Here is a 23,775-nt window from a genome sequence, read left to right as displayed (position 1 = left end):
AAAAAAAAAAAAAAAAAAAAAAAAAAAAAAAAAAAAAAAAGAAAAAAAAGGTTGAAGTTTTCTTTACTGTGTCTGACAAAAGCCAGCAGCCTTGTAACTGCAAACCTTCCAGTATTTCAGAGATCAGTTTTGTCTGTGTTCCCAATGCCTTTTTTTTGTGCCAAGGGGCTGACCAAGTCCATTGTAACTGTCCTTTATTAAACTGTATGGTAGGAAATACATAAAGGAATGTCCACAGTGTTCAGAGAGCAATTGTATTTATAATTGCTTCCAGCCTGCTCTTTCTCTACTTTAATGCATTTTATCCTATGGCCAGCTGTTCAAACATACAGTTCTGTGTGTGCAGAACACTGACACTTTGCTTTGAAGTCTGGATCCTTTCAAAAGAAACCACCCTCCTTTTTCAGAACTCAGTATTGGTGCTGACTTCTTTTCCTCCCGACTATTTTGAATTTCAAACAGGTGAATGCAGTTTTGCAGTGCTTGAATATAACTCTTCTGAAGGAAAGTTGATCTGCAATGTGTTTTGTGGAGAAAGTAATCTTATTTTCTGAGGCGTTTTTGGAACACCTCTGACCCCTGGCCATAAACCAGCACACTTGTGATGGGAGGTGCTCTGTGTATCCAGAGTGAAGATACACAAGGGTGACACAGAGGGCAACAGTTGATCTACAGAGATTAATGAAGGAAAACTGCTTTTGGATACCTGACAACCTCAAATAATTTTTGGTTGCAGCAGATGGGCTCCAATTACTCCTAAAGGAAATGAACTTTTATGTACTAATAGGGGCTTAGTTCTTCCACTCTCCTTCATCAGTGTTCATTTGGATGAACTGAATGCTAAAATTAATGCAAGAGCTAGGGAAGACTTTTTAAAAAAGCTCTGGAAGGAATACAACTCTTGTTCCTCCAGGCACAAGCTGACCAGTGAAAAGATGCAGCGATTTTTCAAGATTCGAGGGACTTAGTTTTCCCCGTGGGGATTCTCTTCCATAATTACTCATTTCAGATTTTCTTGTGCTCTTACTTGGGCACCAGCCATCACTGAAGACTAAAGAGAAAAACTTCTTGGGAGATAGCAAGTGGGTGCCTTCTGTACTGCTGACAGCATATGGCTCGTGGTGTGCAGAAAAAAAGCTGGCACCTGCTGAGGCAGTGCTAGGAATTTTATTTACCTCTTTTATTTCTATTGCAGACCAAATTGGGTCTAATTGCTGTTGGGTATATCCTTGCATTTGAAACTGTGCCAAGGCCAACCTGCTATGATTAAACACAAGTTTTATGAGCTTGTACCTTTGCCTTCCTTAAAAAGGCTTATGCTTTCCTCACAAGTTTCAATATGGAAAGACTGCAGAAGTGAGAGTGAGTGGCAGAATCAGCTTTATATAGATTTAGCTCCAGACAAAAGTCAGCGTTTGCTTTTCTTTAGGCATATCTGACACTTTTAAAAATATCAACAGCTATAATAATTTGGGGTGGGGTTTTTTCAATGTAAAATGGAAATGTAACATTTTTTCAACAATTTCTCCCCCTTCCCTCAGTAAATTCTGAAATGTTACTGAGCCTTAGAAACCTATTCCAACATCTCCCAGTTTGATTGTGGTTCCTGAGAGTCCGTTCCTGACAGTTATGGACTGTGAGAATGATCAACTCCCAGTCAACCCCGAAATTGTGCAGGACCTGCTGCTCAAGCTGGATCTTTGTTTCAGGGCTTCTGTACTTCTTGTTGTGGAGCTGAAAGCAGAAGTCCCTGTCTCTGGGGATTTCTGGATTATGAGACTGTCCTGAAGCCATGAACTTGAGATGGCCAGGTGACTTGAAAAAGTCAGTTATAGTTTTGTTTCATATCTGATTTTGTGTAGTATGCCAGACCCGTCAAAAGAAGCATACTTGTGTTTTGGCAGAAGTTCATTGACATCATCAAATTTTCTAAAAATCCTTCATCAGTCAGCTTTTTAAAAAGCTCTCTCCATTATAAAAATCCTTCTCAAATCACTTAGGGGAAAAAAAAAATCAGAGCTTTGTACCTGAATAACAGGAGTGTTGTATGTGGCATTTACTGGTAGAAAAGAAAATTCAGGCAAGCTGGATGCTGAAATGAATACAAAAGTAATGGGAAAATGGGGCCAGCGGGATGGAAATCTTTGCTGTTCTCTGCAAGCTTGGCTCCTAAACCAGCACACAGTTTGATAAGGCCATCAGGAAGACCAAGCATAGATTTGAAAACAGAAACTGCACAGAGAAAAAGTAAGGGCAGATGGAACTTTCTGAATCTTGCCAATATTCTTTTCAACAGAAGTGACTGGGATGTGACCAAACTGTTGCGAGATATGACTAATGAGTGGTTCAGTCATTCCGAGTTTGAGTTGGAAATGTTTGGTAGACGCTGGAGCGGAGTCAACACAGTTGTGCCAAGGACTTTGAAAGGTGGCTCCACTGCACAGAAATTAGAGGGTGTCCCACATAATTCTGAGTGCTTTATGAAAATTGCTGTGAATTCCACAGATGAATGTGGGCTTCCTGATGTATTGAACACATACAAGCTTTTGAACACAGGCAAAGATTTTTTTTAAATCCCCAGGAACCTTACAAATACCGTTTTCATAGAAAATCTCAACCACAGAAAAGCATTTTCAGCTACCTGTATGAAGGGATTGTGAATCTGGTGCAAAAATGGTTTTCCAGAAGTTCTGACAAAAGTTTGAGCTTTGAGGAAGAAAGGAGAAAAAGTCTTAAATTACAAACCTTATAAATATCAAAGAGGACTTTGATCTGACCAGTCTTGAGTTTTCTTATTATCTGCAGTTAAAACCTATCTCATGAAATTTGCCAAGTACCTGATTCCTTGTGTTTTGGTAATAATAACCATAAAGATTACCAGGTGCTTTTATCTGTCTCTCTTAGCTGACTTGTATGGGAAGTGTGAAATCACTAGAAGAGTTGAGACACGATTTGTTTTTCTACATTTTGTAGTAAGTTACACGAACTGTTTCAATTACATTCAAAGGAGAGAAATATGCCATGCACTGCAAACTCCATGGCTTTTCTTCCTTTAGCACTATCGTGGCCCAAGAGCTTGATCCACTGGACACGAAGTTTGGGTGTGGTTATTGCTGTCTTTGTCACGAGAAACCGTATAAAAAGCAGGTAATCAAAGGGAAAACATTTCTACAATGACTGTAAAGCAGATAAAAAATACACAGACTAAAGGTAAGCCACTCTCAGTGCTTCAGTCATTTAACCACAGCCTAGCATCAGTCAGAATGCTCAGAAGCGTGGCAGGTGGGGCTTTGAGCAACCTGGTCTAGTGGAGGCAGAGGGATTGGAACAAGATGATCTGTAAAGTCCTTTCCAAGGTAAACCGTCCTACAATTCTATGATATTCTGCCACTGGGCAGTAAAAAAATAAATTTAAAAAAAAAAATTATACCGTAGTCAGATGTCAACCACCATCTCACAGAGCTACCATCCCTCCCTTGCAATATGGTAAAGTAAATCCTAGTAGCTCGGGGATGGGTTCTGACACACAGTCTGATTAATCAAAAGAAGGTAAATTATTGCCAAGTAGTTTTGCAATACATTTGCTAGGCTCACTGTTTGCTTTTTGTAAGCAACAAGATAAGCTTAAAATGCAAAAGTAATCAAGACTTCCTTGGAATAATACTTTGCAGTGTTTTCAATAAGATTCTGCAGGACTTCTGGGAGTTGTTAGTTTAAGAACACGTATCAGAAAATTATTTCTGTAACATTTGCCTCATTTGTCTTATTTTTTTCCTCCATATTCTCCACGTTCTTCATTCAATCCTGTTGCAAGGATTAAAACATTTATAATTCTTTTACAAAGTATTATCTTGGTCCTGTGCTCATTTTTATGTTCTCTGTTACAGAGTTTTCCTGAGGCTTTTGAGGTCACAGTTCTCAGAGATTACTTGTTATATATCAGCAATAATCCTGTCTGATTTAATAAATTTAACATAGAAGAGTTGCTTGATAGAAATATCACAGTTCACAAGATAAAAGAAAAATTATACTCCCTAGTCCTTCTAGAATAATGCCGTCTGTGAATTTGTGAAAGGAAAGCTAACGTAAATGCTATTAATGTCTGTCACAATTTGCTTCTGCAAAGTGTTCTGGACTACATCACTTTGAGTGCTGTTAGCATATACAGCCATATCAAGCATGTTAATTATAAAAAGAAAACCTCCCTGCTGCAAGGAAAATATTTTCCATTGTATGATCCATTCCACAGTGTATATGATCAGCGATGACATAAAAGTCTGATTTCCTGCTGGTTGTAGTCAGATCAAGGGATTATACAAGGACTTGACAAATCAGTTCTCTAAGAAGCACAGCAACAGATAGATCCACTAATATCCTGCATCACAGAGCTGGAAAACTCATCTGTGTCTGAGAAACATCTGTTTTAGTAACTCTGCACACAGAGTTGCTTTTCCTTTCCAGTTTAAACAAATAATACTTTAGCCATTATGCTTTTCTTTGGGGGGATTTACTGCTACCTGTCAGTAAGACATCTGTTAGTTTTTCATGGTAATGACGTTGGGTTGGATTCTTTTGCTGTAGGTCTGAGAAGTTTCAATGAGACGTGAATTCAACATAAATTTAGCCAAAAAAAAAAAAAAAAGAATTCTGTAGTCAGGAACAATGAGGATATCACAAGATAACAGAAGGAAACTTTATCATCTTGAAAGCGCCAAGATGTTCAGCCTTTTAAATTAACCATCAGTTTTGATGTCAGAGATCCGTTCTGGAAATTTCACATTCTGAATAAGAAGATAGCACGATAGCACAGCCACAGGTTAGGAGAGTGTCTCAATATGTCCTTGCTTTTAGAAACATGTGTACTCACATCAGTGGGATCACGTCCCAAAAGGCACATCTCTAAGTGCCATTCTGAATCAGCCTAAAAATCACTATCCCACAGCCTACTTATATCTTGAGAAGAGGCTTGAAAATGTCCAGTATCTTCTGAAACTGGCAGAAGCAGAACCTGGGGAGCTGCTCTTCCACACTTCCCAGGACTGTGTCCATAGAAATTACCAGAATGGAAAATACCTGGCAAGCAAAGCTGTACTAATGTTCAGGTGTTTGTAGCCTTGGTATTTACTGTACAGTTAATGGTATGGATTTTCACAGCACTCCAGGAGCCTGAGACCTCTTCCGTGTTTCTTTTCTACTGTAATTCCTCTTCACCCTTCTTTCCTAACATTTATTGCTCACACCTCCTTCTCACCCCCTGTGCTTCACTATCAACCTTTTTGTAAAAGTTTCCTCGAAAGAAATGCTGTCTACCCCTCTTCCACTCCTGCCAGGTTTTTCTAAAGTGATATTATTTCCGTACAAATCAGTGGAGCAGGTTCCTGTCTTCGAGTGCATGGATGACAGTTTGTGCAATGTAGTCTCAAAGTTCTCAGAGCAGACTCCTAAAGTTCTCTTTAAACTGCCAGTAATATCAGTGACCTATCAGTGAGTAATGACAGCTACAGAAGATGATTTTCCACCTTTAAAACAAAAATAGTGGAAGAACAGGTTGAAAGGAAAGGAACTCTTCCGAATTTCTACTCAAAAGGGTCATTACTAGATCAGACCAGATTTGGCTTAGCCTGGTTAGACTTTAACCTTCTAAACGTGATGTTCCTCCTTGGAGATAAATATCTTAACACTGCTAAATGGTTGATACAGATGGCATTGCTCATATAGGCTGGCAGGCAGTGCTGGCAGTGTCATCCTCTCCTGAGTTACAGCTCAGTTCCACCCTGATTTAACGCTGGGTTCCAGTCACTGCAACGTGCAGGTGGAAGGGTTTGTACTCCACGGCTAAGGAAGAAGTATCTGCTTTTATGATCTTTAATATTTAGGTCTGGTGTGAGCACTGAAGAGATGGGAGCGAAAAATAAACTTGTGTTTTAGAAATGAAGGGGTTACTTTAAGGGATTAATTTTATTCTTTAGTCAAGTATTTCTACGTTACGTGCTCATTTCACTGGCATTGGAAAACAATTTGTTGTGTAATGTGTGGAATGTATGCTTTATTATATGAGCATAGAATTATGACTGCCCCCAGTTCTAAACACAGTTTGGAAAATCTGTGTTAAAAATGTAAGAATTACTAAATGTTATTTTAAAATAAATAGGTTTTTCTCCTCACGGCCTCATATAACCCTTAGGTTGCTGGGGGCAAATAAAATGGAGTTGCACAAAAAAAAATGGTTAATGGTTAATATAAATATTAATATTTTTAAAAAATATTAAAATGGTTAATAATGGCCCATTTTTTTTTCTGCACTTAGAAAAACATCTGTCACAAAGTGTGAATCCAGACTGCTGTAATTCAAACAGTAACTCCACTGATCAGTGTATGGAAGGAAAGAAATTCCTATGGAATGTAGGAAACCGTAGAATCAGAAAGGCAGCCAGTGCAGCAGTTTGTACAGAGGAAACAGTCAGGCAGTGTGTGTTTTGAAATAAATCCTATTATTTTGTAGCCGTGTCTTAGATCTGATGTTGACTGAGGCATTTTACGTTTAGATGATACATTTAGCAGATGATGCTTCGCAGGGCTTCATTTTTTGAGCTAAGACACATTTTGTCATTAAGTTGAAACTCTTTTCAATATTCAGCTTATTAACTGACCTCAAGGCTCAGTCCTAAGGTATTGGCTTTACAGTACCAGTGAGGAGACAAACAATCCCTGGCAAACTGTAAAGAAAGACTCTACAAAGCCAAACTAGAAATTGCTGCCTTAGCATTGAGTGACGATATTTTTATACAGTTCCAGAAACCTTGGAATCTACATTTATTGTATTGTAAAACTATGCCAGAATTATAATCCAAAGACATTTGACATGGCTTCATGTTTTATTTTACAATGAGATAAAGTGTATCAATGCATGTCTTAAAAGAATTGCTCGTATATCATAAGAAGTTTGTTGTGTTGCTTTCATCAGTTAAAAATGGATAATTAAAAAACAATGTTGTAAACCAAACGCAAAACTGGAGCATGAAAATAATCAGGGTTCACAAGGCATTTCCAGTCCCTTTTGAGGGACTTTCCTTGGCCTGTGCAAAGTCTCCTTTTTACTCAGAAATGGCGCAGTCAGTTAATTTCATTAGTGACTATGGCGAGTAAATCCTGTTCACTGATTATGACCCAACAGTAAAATAAATTTTCATTTCCAAAGGGAAGTATGCTATTTTTCCAGGTGTCTGTGGAGGACATGTGCTTTGTTTTTCACTTTTCAGCACATTATTCCTCTGTCTTGTGTCCACTGTTTGGTTTTGGGTTTGTTTTTTTTTTTTTTTTTCAAGAGAATAAACCACAACCATTCCTACTTGAAGTGCTCCACATCTCCTTCATGCTTGTTGCATTTGGGTGCAGGAAGCATGCCAGAGAATCAGGCTTCTGTTTTCATTCTGTCCCACTGCTGGACTAAGTACAAGGGCTCATTTCAGACTTGTCTTAATGGAAATGCACAAGCAATAAATATCCGGTTTTGGTCTGAAATATCTATAGCTGCCACATAGGCAAACCTGGATCAAGCAGCATAAGGCCCTGCTGTTAGCAAATGCTTTACCAACTGCTTCAAAACCAGACTGAGCAGCTCTTGTTCAAAAAAAAAAAAAAAAAAAAATCTGTTACCACATACTGTTTTAACGTTTGTGGGAATTCCAGAGCGGTTGCATAATTTGAATGAATTTGTCACACTTGTGCATTTTGGATTGTGTAGTTTCAGAAAGAAAACTTGTATCATTTTAACATGACAACTGGATAAGTCAATTTTTTTTTTTTTTTTAAAAAGTTTATGTATCTGTGCACACATATCCATACACATGTGTATCTCAGCAGCAGTGTTCCAGAGCAGCATACAGCCTTGGAGGCTTGGCTTTCCTGTGTTTCAGTTTGTGCCCATCACCTCTTTACCGGTCAGTGGGCAGGACTTGAAAGAACTTGGCTCCATCCTCTTTGCCCCCTCCCTTCATGTTTTTGCATACGTTAATAAGGATATAATAATAAGGTCCTGTGTGTCAGATCCATGGTACTTTTTGAGAAAGTTGCCTCTAATGGGTACAAAAATAAGAGACTTCAAAGGATTCAAGCTTTCTTTTCTCCAGCCACATTTCCTGTGGAAAGCACACACGAGCGTGTGTGCGTGTGTTTGTGTGTGGTTTTGTGTGTATATAAAAATTTTTGCATTTATAAAGAAGCTATGTCAGGTTCCTTATAGCTCATTTGTTTATTTAATTTCCTTTAATTGCAATGAATTCTTTCCTAAAATATGAAGTCTTTGATGCTATAATCGAACCAATGGACAAGGATAGCACTTTCTGCAAAAGTGTTTATGAAGGCGAGGAAAAGTCTTAAGAGAAAGGACAAAGGAGAAAGCATCCACTCTTTTTTATCTACCGTTTTATGTTGCCATTCAAATGCAGCACTGCTTCGTAAGTAGATTGTTTGTTATTAGCAGACTGTTGCCATTAAGTGTGTTTCTAAGTAGCTATGACTTTTAGTGATTGATAGTGGTCACTATTAACCACCAAAAATTACCTAATAAGATGGCTACAATAAGAAACTGGCAGTGTTGCTGGTATTGCTTTTGAACGCTCTTTTTCCTCCTGGACAAGACCTGTATCTTTCTGTTGGTTCCCCCTCAATCTGGCACAGGCCCCTCTGCTGTGACACAGCTCTAGATATCTATCTACTCCGTGTTTTTTAAAAACCTGTCCTAAGTCTCTGGCCTATCAGAAATCTCTAGGTCACTTCAGGCCACTGCAGATGTTCAGATTCCAGATGTGAGAGTGTAGCCAAATACATTAATAAATTCTGTTGGACTTCGGCAGTGCGGTCATGTAACAGCACCACAAAATTTCAGATGGAGAAAGAGACATCCTGTCAGACCCAAGATAAACCTCTTGCCCTGTTGAGTCTGAAGTTCTGTAGTTGCGTTTTACAAGCCAAAATAACTCGATGATTCTTTTCCTTGCTTTAAAATAACAGAAAACCCCTACATAGGACCCCACAGGCCGTATCAGCTAGCTCCTTGGTGTTACTCCAAATCAAGCAATGCAGCTGCCAGAGACACCACTGGGAACTGACCTGGCTCACAAAGAAGCTGCTCGTTATGGAAAAGTGCTTGGGGATGGTGTGGGGAAATCGATACTTTCTATCTCTGTACTGCAAATTTTAATGTTCTAGTTGTACCCTCGACATTCAGCTGCAGTGCTCATGTCAAGTGGTAATTTGTGTTTCTGGAGAACGTATTCGGGATTTTAAAAAGAGGGTGATGATTAAATAAGAAAGTAATCAAATAACTGATGAATTCAAGTTTGGGTTTACCATCAACCATATGTTTCCACATTTGCAGAGTCTCAGTTTGGGTACTGAGAGTATCTGCTGTATTGTATAAAATTGTCATAGCTGTACTGAATCATAGAATCAGATGGGTTGGAAAGGACCTCTGAGATCATCAAGTCCAACCCTTGATCCACTACCACCACAGTTACTAGACCATGGCACTCACTGCCACATCCAGTCCCTTCTTAGAAACCTCCAGGGATGGTGAATCCACCACCTCTCTGGGCAGCCCATTCCAATGCCTGATTACCCTCTCTGTAAAGAATTTCTTCCTAATATCCAACCTAAACCTCCCCTGGCACAGATGAAGACCATGCCTTCTTGTCCTAATGCTGGTTGCCTGGGAGAAGAGACTGACCCCCACCTGGCTACAACCTCCTGTCAGGGAGTTGTAGAGAGTGATGAGGTCACCCCTGAGCCTTCTCTTCTCCAGACTAAACAACCCCAGCTCCCTCAGCCTCTCCTCACAGGACCTGTGCTCCAGTCCCTTCACCAGCCTGGTTGCTCTTCCCTGGACCCGCTCCAGCACCTCAATGTCCTTCCTGAACTGAGGGGCCCAGAGCTGAACACAATACTCAAGGTGTGGCCTCACCAACGCAGAGTACAGGGGAAGGATCACTGCCCTGCTCCTGCTGCCACACTGTTCCTGATCCAGGCCAGGATCCATTGGCCTTCTTGGCCACCTGGGCACACTCTGGCTCATGTTCAGCCTCCTGTCAATCCAAACTCCCAGATCCCTTTCCGCTGAAACTACCAGGATTCACCCCATGTGAAAATCAGTTACATTACTTTGTTTTTTTAACAGGTACAGAGCTTCCAAGAAAGAACAATTTAAAAGCAATCGTTCCTCCTCAGTTTTAACAACTGTTTCAGGTTTAACCTATTACAATATTACCAGTACTTGAATGCTTTTTATTACAGCCACATTTTGTGTATAGAGTAGCTTGTAAAAAGAAGGTCAAGGCTCGCTGAGTGTAACCAGAACTCCTAATATTCAGCTTGTAAGGGATGAACCTGAACATGTTGCGGTTTTCTTGGTAGGATTTTGTGACCTGCTGGAAAATCAGTAAAAAATCAGTGAAGCTACACATCCTGAAACTTGACGTAGGAAGCTGCACCTACTCTGTTTTCTAAGCAATCCGCATTTATCTCTTGAACCATTAACCTTGAAGGAGGACTAACGGAGACAGCTTTGGATTTTTCCACGTGCTGCTCTCTTTTTAATCAGATTTTCTGGTGCATCGAGTTTTCTTAAGATACAATTTTCCAGATGATGAGTTGTGATTTGACAGTGGATTTAGAATATGTATATCCAGACGCATCAGCTTCCAGGTTTCTCATGTAGAGGTCAAGTTGAAAATGTGGACTTTATTGAAGCTGTATCCTCCCTTCACACGTTGTATGCTCATAATCTATTCAGCCACAGAATATACTTAATCCTCAGATACTTTACCCAGAAGAATGGGTTATCTCTGTGATTCTAGAGCAGTCATGTTAATTGCTTCATGCTCAGAAAAGTGTACATGGTTATTACTATTCAATTACTAGAACAGCTTGTAAAACAAAACCTATGTAAGCTTAACATTGTTTTCAAAGGCTGATAAGAGAGAGGGAATATTTACATCCTGTTCACTTTACATTTTTCTTGATAGGTCTGAAAATATAAGTAGGAAATGGGAGACAGAGAGGGGAGGTTAAGAAGGTTGTTGTGGCGCTTTTGTTGACAAGAATGTTACATTCAGAAGAGACTAAAGACTGATACCTGCTGGTCTTATACAAGCTCATTAACGTTCACAGGCCTGGCAGTAGTTTGTGTAGCATATGCCACAGGACAGGATGAAGCTGTGGGATGTTCTCAGGGAGTGGGGCTACAGCACTTCCTCTAACATTATTCATAAAGCCCACGGTTTGAAAAATGCCTCCTGAAGCTGGAGCCCTGGGCATTGGATGGCATGTCTTTGTCCAGTGTTGTTGGCAAGAAGCTCCTAAACAAAGTCAGAGCAAAGATCAGGTCGTATTTGACCATATATGGGTTGGTGGAGGAGGAAAGTGATTGCTGCTGACGGTAGAAGAAAAAAGAAATGAGAGCAGACAACTGAAAGGATCTAGAGAACTCGCTGCTCAGAACATGGAAAATGCAGCCTTTAGGCTGCACGGTGCTATAATTTCCACCACCTGAAGACTTCTGTTGAAGTCTGACACATCAAAGTGTATGCTCCAACTCAGACATAATTAAAACTTTATGCAGCATAGCTGTGCTATTACTAAGACACAGCTGTGCTTATCATGAGTGAAATTGGTAAAACCAGTGTTTTAAAATACAAATGAGGGCTCAGACAGTGAAAATAAAGAGCAAAGAATATAATCAAAGCCAAAAAAATGCCAACAACCTTGTGGTTTGTTCTTTATTATGTTGATTTCTTTTTTTGACTTTCTGAGTATTCAGTTGAAATAAGCATTAACAAAAACACAATAAATTCTAAGGACATAACTCTTTTTTATTCTCATCACAATGCTAATGGCCTTGAGAAAGTAACCTTTGAAATTTAAGCCATAAATACAACATTTTGTGTCAACCAACTTTTTTAAAGCAGAAGGCTGGTATGCCAAAACAGTTTAAATGCATTTATAAATATTGGATACAGATGTAAATCAGCTATACTCTTCAAGTTTGGGATAGCATGCAGTTGAGAATTCTCTGGGAAAGACTTTCAACTGTATATCAAGCATTGAGACTTCAGAATTACTGCTGTATGCTACTTTTATCTCTTTCATCTTCTGGTCTACTTTCAGCTCTTGGATCAAATAACATTTGACTGAACTGAAAATGTAATATTTACCAAAAATAAGACTTCGTCTACTCTCTACATACTCTGGAGGAAATGAAATTATTTTTGGCCATGCACACGTAAAACATAATATATTCTTTGTGTCATTAAAAAAAAACAAAGTTCATTTTTTTCCCCTTTGGTCATGCAGCTTTAAATCCTCCATAAAATCTAACAGATGATTCAGTTATTCGAGACAGAATCTATTGATTAATTCACATTGTATACAAGCAGTAGAGAACTGCTCTCGAGGGCAATAAGTTGCAGAGACATAAAAATTAGTTCAATAATTACGCATGATATAGAGCTGTTACAATGAATGTTACCAAGATTGAAACGTGTTATCTTCTGTTTCGCTTTGAGTTAGTGATATCACTGTTAATTATGATCTACCTGGCAATCTAGTCTATCTGGTTTAGTTTTCAGGCAATGATCAGTGTTGTCATACCTAAATAACTCGAGTTTTGGCACACACAAATACATATAAAATCTTACATGCTGCAGCCTGATTAAAACAGTGAACTGCACTGATGAAATATCTGATCCACATGTCTTCCCAAAGTTGTCCTACTGTTCCTGTTGTATTTCCTGGGAAATAGCACAAGAGAAATGCTGCTTTGAATCAAAGCTTGTCTTACCTCTCTCGAGTTTCTCAAGCCACTGCTTGAGACTGCATTTTGGGTCATGTGATGAGGGGCAGGAGAAGATGAAGATGGGGAATGCATTCCTGAAAATGCAGCTGGACTGTGAGAAAAGACTTCTGGTCTTCATCTCCATAGAATAACACACTTCATAGCATGGTCATTTTCTGCATGGCGCCTTTTTTGGGAAAAAAATCATCAGTCCATTGGTGTTCCATGGTATTGTTATGGTTGAAAGCGGGTTATTAAAACAAAAAAAAAATTACCATAAATCTTGTTTGTAGAACCTCTCATAGGTATATTGACCTTTTCAGAGGTGTCTGACGGAGCTAGCAGTGAGGCCAGTATAGGTCTATATTTGAGGATTTATTTTGAACTTCTAGTAATTCCAGTTGTCAAGACAGTTCCAAAAACACGAATAATGTAAAGTCTGAGGCTGTGCACGTCTGAAACCAGGTATAAGTAAAGTCACTGCACGGTGTTACTCCATCTGTATGAGTGGGGTGAAATACCTACAGCCAGCATCTCTTTTTATTTCGTTTGCCTTCTAAAGAAAACTTCTATATTCTTCTTACTGAAGATACCAATTCCTCTAATAGATTCTTTGAAAAATATTTCTTTATGAAGACACGTAGCTAAAAATGAGATTTGCTTAGCTTACTGTTGCACAGGATCAGATGTGAAGTCCACAGTGGAAAAATCTGTGGTTTGTGAGCAGTAAAAGTAGTTATTCCACTGAGCAGAAAAAAAAAGAGCCTGCTGTATTTGTGTTCAAGGGGAGATCTATAGGCATGTATTACTGTGATACATTGAGTTTAACCCAGTTTCACAAGGAAACAATGAATATATGATTGCAACACATGTCTTTGCAATGATTTTTGAGTCTGCTTCGAGTCAAACTTGTATGCACCAAATTTGATCAAGACACAGAGGCCTAATGGCCTCTAAGTCCTTACAGGCCACATGGATCAGGAACAGAATAAGGGTGGGAAATGTTATTTGTGTCTCCAGTAAGAGAGGGACCGTTTGGAGAATCAGCAAATTTCCATAAGATGTCTTAAATGCTGGAAAAGCTTTAGTGAGTGCTTACCCTTTCCCAGCAACAGAATCCAATCATAACAAAAAATTCTAGGAATTTATATCGAGGAGTCATTTTAAAACCAGAAGGTCTTTCACTTAGGACTTTAGCCAGGATTTCAACCCAGAACTTTTTGACCAGAAATGACATTTTATGATATTTTGTTTAAAATCAATTGACTTTTTAAAAATTTGGTGCAATCATTGGGGAAAATGAAAACAAACAAACAAACAAACAAACAACAACAAAAAAAAACCCAGGAGGATAATAAAAACATGTGATTTTCACTAAGATATAAAAGCAGTATAATGCAGCTCTTGGGAAATTAAATTCTTGGGAAAAAGGAAGATGGAAAAAGGATTATGTTGGCTAGATTTTATTTCTACGTTTTTACTGGTGCATTCATGCTATAAAAGCATTTAGCTGTCAGAAATGATAATGTCCAATACAATACATACTTTTATTATTTCTATTCCCATATTATCTATCTCACAATAATTTTTCAACTTCTCTGAATCCTAGCCATTTATAATATCAAACCTATTAGCTACTGGATCCAACACAGTAAAGAATATGTGAGAATATACTTAAAAGGATAAAAAAGCAATGATAAATGCCAGGTACACAAATTTAAGAACAGTAATGAAAGGGATGCTCCTGGAAGGTGATAGAAGTTCTCCTAAGGACTTGAAAACAAAGCTTTAGTAACAAAATATCAACTTGTATTGCTTAACATAAAAGGACGGATAGCTTAGTCATCTGAGAGAGGAACACAGTTCACCAAGTGTCAAAGTGCTGTGGAAGAGTCAAGGTCACATAAGAATTTCTTCAGTTTTCATTACTTTACTGGGTCCATAGCCCTTAATCTTTAAAGAACAAAAACCACCACCACCAACAAAATCCCAAAGCAGCAAAGACCGTAACAAAAGAGCCAAAACACAACCTGAGGAACTACAATATTTTTACTTTTCTATTCTTACCTAACCTGACCTGGAACTAAGTGGTTTTCCACTCTCAGGTTAGTCTCATAAAGCTTTGCATAAAACTCTGATGATGTCCTATATACGTATCAGTCTCCAGCACTCGGAGATCGTAACAGACTGTAGAAGATACAAAAGTATATATCAGCCCTCTGTTTCTCTCCCATCCCACTCAAAAATTCCTTGCAAGCAGCCTTTTCAGACATATTTGAGCTAATGCTTGTCGTGGGGTGTTCTTGGGCCGGCTTGAGGGTGGGCTTGCAAGATCAAACTGCACACAGTTGGCCTGAGGGCAAGCGTCACTGAACATACAGGCTCTTGCTGCTGTGATGGAAATATCAGAAATTTCAGATGTCCTGAAAGCAGGGTGAGCAGGGAGCACGGCATCTGCCTTTTTATAGCAGCACTGACTGTGCACATCATGGTGTGGAGCAGGATTTTCTGACAGGAGAGGGCTTTCTGGGTCACTCACAGCATCAGAGGAAAAGCAGAAACGCACGATAAATTACACATGAGAAATATAGGGAGACGGTAGCATTTCAAACCATTTGATTGAGACAAGAGATAAGGTGTACCACAGCGGGTGTGAGAAGTGAAGGAGCATTTCTGGGTGGAAGGTTTCTAATTTTCATAGAGCAAATTATAACTCACAAATCCCACCTGCCCATATCCTTCTTTCACCCCTGTTCTATGACAGAGCCTTCTAGCGGAGACAGAGTCTAGCGAAGACAGCAGGGGCGACCACAGGAGCTGCTGATTAAGTGTTCTCTACTCTTGCTTCCCATTCAATCTCTTTATATGGGATGAGAATTTATATGCAGGTCACTGTGCCAGACTATGTCAGCGTCCCTTTTTCCACATTTGGGCAGAGACTCTTTGCTGGCATGAATAACTGTTAAATCTAGGAAAGGGTCAGCTGCCTCTGCAGTGTTTTAAAGAGAGTTGTCTTCACCATCTTAAAAATACATTTCTTTTCGCAATGAGGGTGTTGGTCATGGCCTTGCAGGAATTTTCTCTTTTAAAATTCAAGACAAAAAAAGAGAGGGAAAGAGAAAAGTAGAACAAGATTTTTTTTTTTTCCCCCAAGGAAACATATAGCACTGTACTTTGACTTCCAAGGTCATTGTGAAAGAAAAAGTGTAGCGTGATAATTCACATCTGTTTGTTATGACCGTAATGGAAATTAAAACATATGCTAGCTTAGAAGTTGTAAAAGAGCTTGCACAGCAGACACTACTGGTGACTCATAAGTGGTGTTCTCTCCCCGGCCAAAGCTCCCATCTGATTTATGAAGTGCTATGTTGCTGCCTAGTGGTGAAATGCGAAAGCTTCTGCTCTCCTGCAATCATTAGAGGCTACTTGTCCCTCCAGCTGGCAATCAGAGTGTCCATATCATAGTTACACGTGTGCATCACACACAAATTTGATTTCATAAAGTCACTGTCCAACCTTATCACAGGTGCCTACAATTGGACAGCTGCAATATTCAATGCAGCTCCTGTAATACTTGCACAGTTTAACTTCTTTCAGTTATCTTCAGGAGGGTGGGTGTCCTAACAAGTCTGGAAATCTTTTTCCAGGAAAGGTATCTGTGCTATTCACCTTTGCTTTTTGCACTAGTGCATATGGAATGCATGGTATTCATGCAATCGTAAAGAAAAAACCTGAACTTATATGGACCTGGTACATCCCCAAAGGGTTTTCTCTTAGAGAAAAGAGAATCATGTTTGAAGGAGTATTTTTCACAGGTGACTGAATGGCTCAAAAGGCCTCATAAGCCATGTGAAATAGGCATGAAAGGAATAGAGCAAGTGAAGTGTCAGGGGGCTGCAAAATCAGAAAGAGAAACAGGACTCTGAGTTTCCAGACTTTCAGGTTTAGCTATAAAAAGTTCTTCAACCAAACATGCACTCAACCCCACACCAGCAGCTTGCTCTCTAAACACTGCAAAATAGTTACTGTGAATTTAGAAGCCTGCAAGGGCAACGTAACAGGGCACAATCAACCCTAGAGAGTTGTAGAGTTAATTAATGGGGCTGATCATGGAGGTGATCGTGGAGCCAGTGAGGAGGTGCAGATTTACAGTCAAGGAAGAAGTGGGAAATGTGGAAAATGGAGGCATCATAAGATAATGTTCATAACAAGACCTTTTTAGGACTCTGAGAAGATGAACCAAGGCAAACAAGTAGCATTACAATTGCATATGTGCCCACACATGTGCATGCACAGTTGTTCATTATTATAAGATTACATGGGTCGCTGTGATTGTTTGACCTTAAATATAGCCTGGGCCACATGTTGCCCTATACCATGGAGTAGATAATGGATAAGTTTCAGTCTCCTGACATTCTGGTTAACAGCTCAGTTAGGTTTGCCTCACCACCGGGGTTGAGTTGCTAAATATTTCCCACTTTTGCCTCTCCTACGTTTCTGAGGAACATGAATATTTGGTCTCTGTGCTATATTTGATATTCTATACTGCTGTGGCTCAAAGAAATCAATGTGTTTAAAACATAGATTTTTGTCATTTAAGGAGAACTGTTCATTGAGTGCACATTAAAAAGCCTTGGATTTATGTACAAAAGCCCCCAAACATGTGCACAAAAATGTGTAAGGAAGATAATCTAGACAAACAACTGTCAAAACAATAAGAAAATAGTCCAGTATTAGGTGGGGGGGATGGAAGGCTTGTGTGGTGGTTAGTTTGAAATCATTGTAATGAAATAAAGTTTCTCAAAGAGGATAAAATGGGGGGAAAACTAACCAACCAACCAACCAACCGAACAGTACTTTGTGCAATATAGATGCATGTTTAATTAATCATATTTAGCTCCTTTTGCCCAGTAGAGGGCAGAACGGCAATGACGTAAAAGCGGGAGCTGGCACGGAGAGCTGGAAGGAGTGCTGTTCTCCCTGGCAGCAGCGGTGACGCTGGCCTCTTCTGTTTCATGAAGCACATCTGGGACTGTGCTAAAAGATTTTGCTTCTTCTTCCCTTTGCAGCACTTGATTAAATTTTATTGGGTAGATGTGGAAATCCTCCTCTGCTTTATTGTATTGCTATAAATATTCCTTGTTAACTGCAAAATAAATGCACTTTGGCAGCGGGGAAGAAGGAATTCTCTTACTGCACCTCATAACTGCAGCAAGTATAAGATAATGTTCTATTATAGTGACAGGGTTTCTTTAAATGCAGAGTAGAGACTGCACAGGCTGTACACTATGCCTTTGAGACAGAGATGATTTATTTATGCTGCTGGAAAGGGAGCTTACAACCTAGGGTTATGATTATTTGGACTGGAAGAGGACAGGGAAGCAAGGTCAAGGTCAGCTTGGATCAAGTTTGCAGACCCAGAAGTGCCTGATCTTGGCTGCTCTGAGCCTGGTCTGGTTTTGAAAGCCTTCATAGAATATATATTTTTTTATTGCATTTCCTTAAAAGAACATGAAAAGGGGCTGGCAGCAAGGCTCATGCAGCAGTGAACAGCACTGACACAAGGTGTTCTTTCACAGGATGCAAGGTCAGGCACCACGGAGCAAATGGATTTTTACAGGCATGGGCCAAGATTATGGACAGCAGCTCTGATAAAAGTGTCTGAAGAGGAACAGGAGGACACGCTAGATGAACTTGAGTTATAAATTAAAGGGGAAGTAAGAAGTTCATTCAAAAGCCACCACTCACCCCACTCCCATCCCCAGACCTCTGGAGCCATCCAAGCCCTCTCTTGACAGAGTTAAAAACAGCTGCCATGATTTTAGCAACAGGCTGGTTGGCTTCTCACGTTTAGCAAATAAAATCCACTTGAGCATGTTATTCTGGGTTTTTTATGTACCCGTCATGGTTCATTAACCTGGAGCAGAACTGGGCTGAATGTGGCAGCTGATTTACCAGAATGACTGTGTTCAAAAGGCACTTCTAGCTAAAGACATAATGGAAGGACTAAATGTGACAACCCTTAAAATTTTAGCTGAACAAATATTACTGCTAAAAAGTAACCGTTTGGGGCCAAATACGGCAAATATTTGTAACTTCAGTCTTTACATTTATGTAGTTGAGATAGTCCAGCTCAAGCATCTTCTCACAGAGTGGAAGAGAACAGTAGGGTGTTTATTTTGGAGGAGTGCAACGTGTTCATCTCACCATCCACTGTCAATCATGTTCTTTTGCTCAAAGGACTTGTCAATATTTCTTTTCTTTCACATTTGGGCCATTGGAATGGTGCTTTAAAATGGGGCTAAGGTGGGTAATCCTGTGTATGTCAGAGATGAGGGCCTTGCCTTTGAGCTCTGTTTCTGATATATTTCCTAGTGAAGAAACTAAGGATAAAATTACACTGACAAAGTGTCCTTATTGGGAACCCTGTAATCTTTGACTCTGTAGTAGTAATTTCCTAAAGCCTGTATGATTGTGTATTTTATACCAACTTTGAAGTTAGGCTGTGTGGAACTGCAGTGTATTAACTATAAAGAGGGACTGTGGGTATTCCAAGTTTTAGATGAGCTCTCATAGACAACAGGAAATACAAATACCCTACTCCAGGTGAAAGATCTCACCTTTACAATTACTATTTATAAGAAAGGTCCAGATTCTTGTAATATTCCTAAAGTAGCTTTTAATATAAACATTGCAGTTCGTGATAACGTTAACAAACAAACATAAAGAGGCAAGTAAAATCAGTCTTGGTAATAAAGTTTCATATGTCACTTCACCTTGTGCTTGTTAAAAATGGACTATCAAGTACATGGATCCACTGATAAGGATGCTAATAGTCTGATGAAAAGCCTGCTAGGTTCACAAGGATTCTTTCCTCTCCTTTGAAGATAGGCTGGAAGAGTTGGCATTGTTCAGCCTGAAGAAGCAGCAGCCTCAGGGGAGACCTTATAGCATCTTCCAGTACCTAAAGGGGCCTACCAGAGAGCTGGAGAGGGACTTTTCCCAATGGCATGTAGGGATAGGACACTTAAGCTGAAGGGTAGGTTTAGGTGAGATATTAGGAAGACATTCCTTACCATAAGGGTGGTGAGGCACAGGCACAAGTTGCCCAGAGGAGCTGTTGACACCCATCCCTAGGACCGGGTTGGATGGGGCTCCAAGCAACCCTGTCTAGTGGAAGATGCTTTGCCCATGGCAGTGGGGGTGGAACTGGGTGATCTTTAAGGTCCCTTCCAAGCCAAACCACTGTATGATCCTATGACACAGCTTGATCAGTCAGTGGTTTTGGATCAGGCCCGGCATTGGCACTACCCTGCTCCATGTGGGAAAGCGATAGGAGGAGGCAAGCAGGATGAGGTCATGCGGGTACACAGCCCAAAGAGCAGTGCTGTGGGTACCAGGAACTGTGCATCCAACCGGGTTCTGTGTCCCACCTAAACTGACCAGGCATTTTATTTGTACCCATGCTCCTTCAGTGATTCAGGGATCTTTGCTACTGCTCTCAGTTCTATAGCACAGATGCAGCCTGACCTTTGGATATGTTTTTCACCTACATCCATGTATTTGAATTCAGGTCCATTTCCTGCAAGGGTAAGAGTTAAATCTGTGTGTGTAGACTGTGAGAGAGCGACATACCCCCAGAAACCCTTGGGTTGGAACAAGTTGCCTTTTTGGTGTCACTAGTTACTCCCTGCCCTCTTTCTGTAAAGATAGCTAAGACATCTGAAGGAAGGCTCCTAAACAAAGTCGCAGGTGGATGTAATAAATTATATGAATCTGGGCCTTCCTTTGCCTCCTTTCTCATTTATAAATACTGTGTTTGTTCTTTAGCATTTAAAGCAATTGTACCTCCAAGCAGGTAGTATTTTTTCTTTCCTCTGTACTTCATCCCTTGCGAGCAGTGGAAAAGTATTTTGGATCCCATAGGTTTGCAGTTCCACCCTGCCTAGGTAATTACATCCAAAAAATGCAATAAAAGAAACACAAAACCCAAACCAACCTCTAATATTGTCATCTGCAGTATTGAAACACTCCATATACTGATTTACAGGATGATTTTTACCACACACTGATGCTTCTCAAATGGTCCCTGAAGCTACTCAGTGGGAATTGCCAGCTATTTGCAAATCCTGTAACAGTTCCAATCATAACATACAGTAACAAAAAATACCATCCCGATTTATGGGATAAGACTTTTTGAGAAAAATTATAGCTAATATTAAAGCTGCTTCTGTGCTACACCTTCCAGTGCCCCGGGTCTAGGAAACATGGACATAAATGGGATGAATTCTGAATGCTCCCCAACATCCAGTGCCTCAGTAGTAACACGTTTGAAACAAAAATTACTCTGCTGGTTTAAAGGTAATTAAAATAATGTAGCATTTAGCTATTCATGCAAGGGAATAAGAGAGTATTTTTATTCTAACATAATTGCATCAGGAAGATATTAATTTTATCAGAGATAATTGAAAACCTGTGGCTGTAAGTCTGTGTGCTGCTTTTAACTGTATCTGTAGGCCCTCATAAATCCATTAATAGCTGGGTGTGATGGTTTGGACCTGGCCCCCAGCCAAGTGCCCAAACCCACAGCTGCAGCCTCCTCTCTCCCCCTAAATGAACACAGGGCAGGCAAGGGGAGGACGAGAACAAAAAAACCAAAAGACTGAAATAACAGAACCAAAGCTATATATATATATATAAATATAAATATATATATTTACACCTATATACAGTTACAACACTATATAAATACAAAAAGAGACAGTAGGGGCTGTCGTCTCGTGGTTGAGAATCCACACCAGCACCAGTCCAGTTTCACTGGGACTAGCAGAAGCCGTGCTGGCTCTAGGTTGCGTCTGAGTCCCAGTTTCAGTGGACTTTAAGTAGAGATGGTGTTGACTCCAGGTTGCGCCTGGATCCCGATGTCTATGGGCCTAATAGGAACGGCACTGTTTCCAGGTGGCATAGTTTGAGTTTCTGTCCCAGCCTTAGGCCTCTGAGAGTAGTCAACAGCAGCTCGATAAGCACTCGCCAGGCCCCAGTACAAGGCAAAGGATTGCATATTTGGATCATCATATGAAGAACACCCTTCTGTTAAACGGCGTGCCATCTTGTCAGGATGGAACACTTGTTCTGCCGTGAAGTCCCAAGTAATGGGAGGTGTCACACGCCCTACCAACTTGCCAAAATTTGCCCACACTCCTTGCCATCCCGAAACTGGCCTTTCCAAACCCCTTCCCAAAGTTCCAGCGAATCCCCTCGGGGTCCAGCGTTTCCTATAACAAGGAAAGCAATACAACACCACTCTTCCAAGTTTAAATAACATTTCCATTGCCATCATCAATAAAAGCATTGATGCTAAAAAATTTAGGTGAGGATCAGAGCTAATCCTAGGGGTCTTCATTACTAGGCCTTTGATGTCAAAATTAAGGAGAGGAAGAATTTGGTATATGCCATCCAGGAGATCTCTCAGGGGGCATCCTAGAACAGGTATAAAAATTGCTAAAATGACAAAAAAAATTAGTGGTAGAGCCATGTTTATATGTTCTTTGTCTCTGTTCCCAAACAAAAGGTATGTTTATGTAAACAAACTTCTCTTGGCAGTTCTCCCATAATGTTCCAAAACAAAGGACTATGTTTACACCAACTTGGCTGCCTTCCCAGGAATTGTTTACGCCAGCACACCTCACTTGGCTGCTTTCCCAGAAACTTAGCCAAAGCAAGGTTCGCTTCCCACCCAATGCACCCAAGGAACTGTGATGGTTTGGACCTGGCCCCCAGCCAAGTGCCCAAACCCACAGCTGCAGCCTCCTCTCTCCCCCTGTATGAACACAGGGCAGGCAAGGGGAGGACCAGAACAAAAAACCCAAGGACCAAACTCCCCCCACCCCCTTGTATTTATACTTCTGCTTAGATAAAGAATAGAATGGATTACTGGGATATAGGTACTTCCTTAGTTATGACCTGGTATCTAGGAAGAGGCCTAACCTAAACCATTACACTGAGGATGAGCTGAAAGTACAGAATTTGGCTGGTAGTTTCTTGTTTTGCTTTTCTGTAGTGGATAGGTGCAAGCTTCAACCCCAGCCTCACTGAAGTTCAAACATTTGCTGAGCCTTCTGAGCCTTGCGTTGTTAAAATAAAAATCCTGATTCTTTGCTGTCTTTTGCTGCCACCTTTTACAAATACGTTTCTTTTTCCTCAGAGGCTATGCTAAAAAAGCAGGAGTTTGGGGCTCTGTGTGTTACTGTTTGGTAGGTGACTGGGAAACTGCAGCGAGACTGCGGCTTCACATGCTGTGTGGGGAGAATGGACAGCTTTTTTTGCAATCACCAAATCTTCCTTTGAGGATAGGAAATGGGAAACTGCAGCTGTATTCATTAGTTTTGCTTCTAGATAGCATCCTGCTATCCCAGTCTTGATAAGCTGATTGCTGGCCACAGTAGATATTGTCCATCTGCTTTCTTGATCACTTTACCACAGCTCTTTGTCTGTTCACAGTTCCTATATACTCCTTCAAGATTTCTGTTTTCCTTACCTTTTTACTATTGTGCAATGGCTTATGCATTTTAATTGTAGTTGAAGTTCCTTTATGTGTATGTATGTGTGAATAGAAAACATGGATCAATATTGGATTCACAGTCAAAAAAATTGTTAACTATGTTTGGCCAGAAAAAATGTATGTCCATTTTTCAAACTATTAAGAAGGGGAAAAAAAAAATCTATCTGACAAAGCATTTAAAAATGCCTAAGGGAATTGGTTTCTGGATAAGGAGCTAGCTTTTCTGTTTCTAAACACAGCTTCTAGATTTAGAAAAAATATTTAAGGGAAATTGCTTCTGTGTGAAGCACATCAGCCTTTTTTCAGTTAATGAGTTTCACCTGGAAGTATTTAAAAGGTGATGATGTAGCAATTGGAGGCGTGGTTTAGTGGTGAACACAGTGAC

General features: G+C 40.0%; 1 protein-coding gene across 1 annotated transcript in view; it reads left to right on the top strand.

Annotated features, from left to right (window-relative positions):
- Positions 1-23,775, top strand: part of LOC114063817 (collagen alpha-1(XV) chain-like) — a 109,243-nt gene that overhangs the window by 12,671 nt on the left and 72,797 nt on the right. The window lies entirely within an intron of this gene.

The sequence above is a fragment of the Empidonax traillii genome, unplaced genomic scaffold (genome assembly GCF_003031625.1).
Source record: "Empidonax traillii isolate 1590-97213 ecotype Southwest subspecies unplaced genomic scaffold, ASM303162v1 scaffold494:size460735, whole genome shotgun sequence".
Classification (NCBI taxonomy): Eukaryota; Metazoa; Chordata; class Aves; order Passeriformes; family Tyrannidae; genus Empidonax; species Empidonax traillii.
This window is presented reverse-complemented; position numbering and strand designations above follow the sequence as displayed.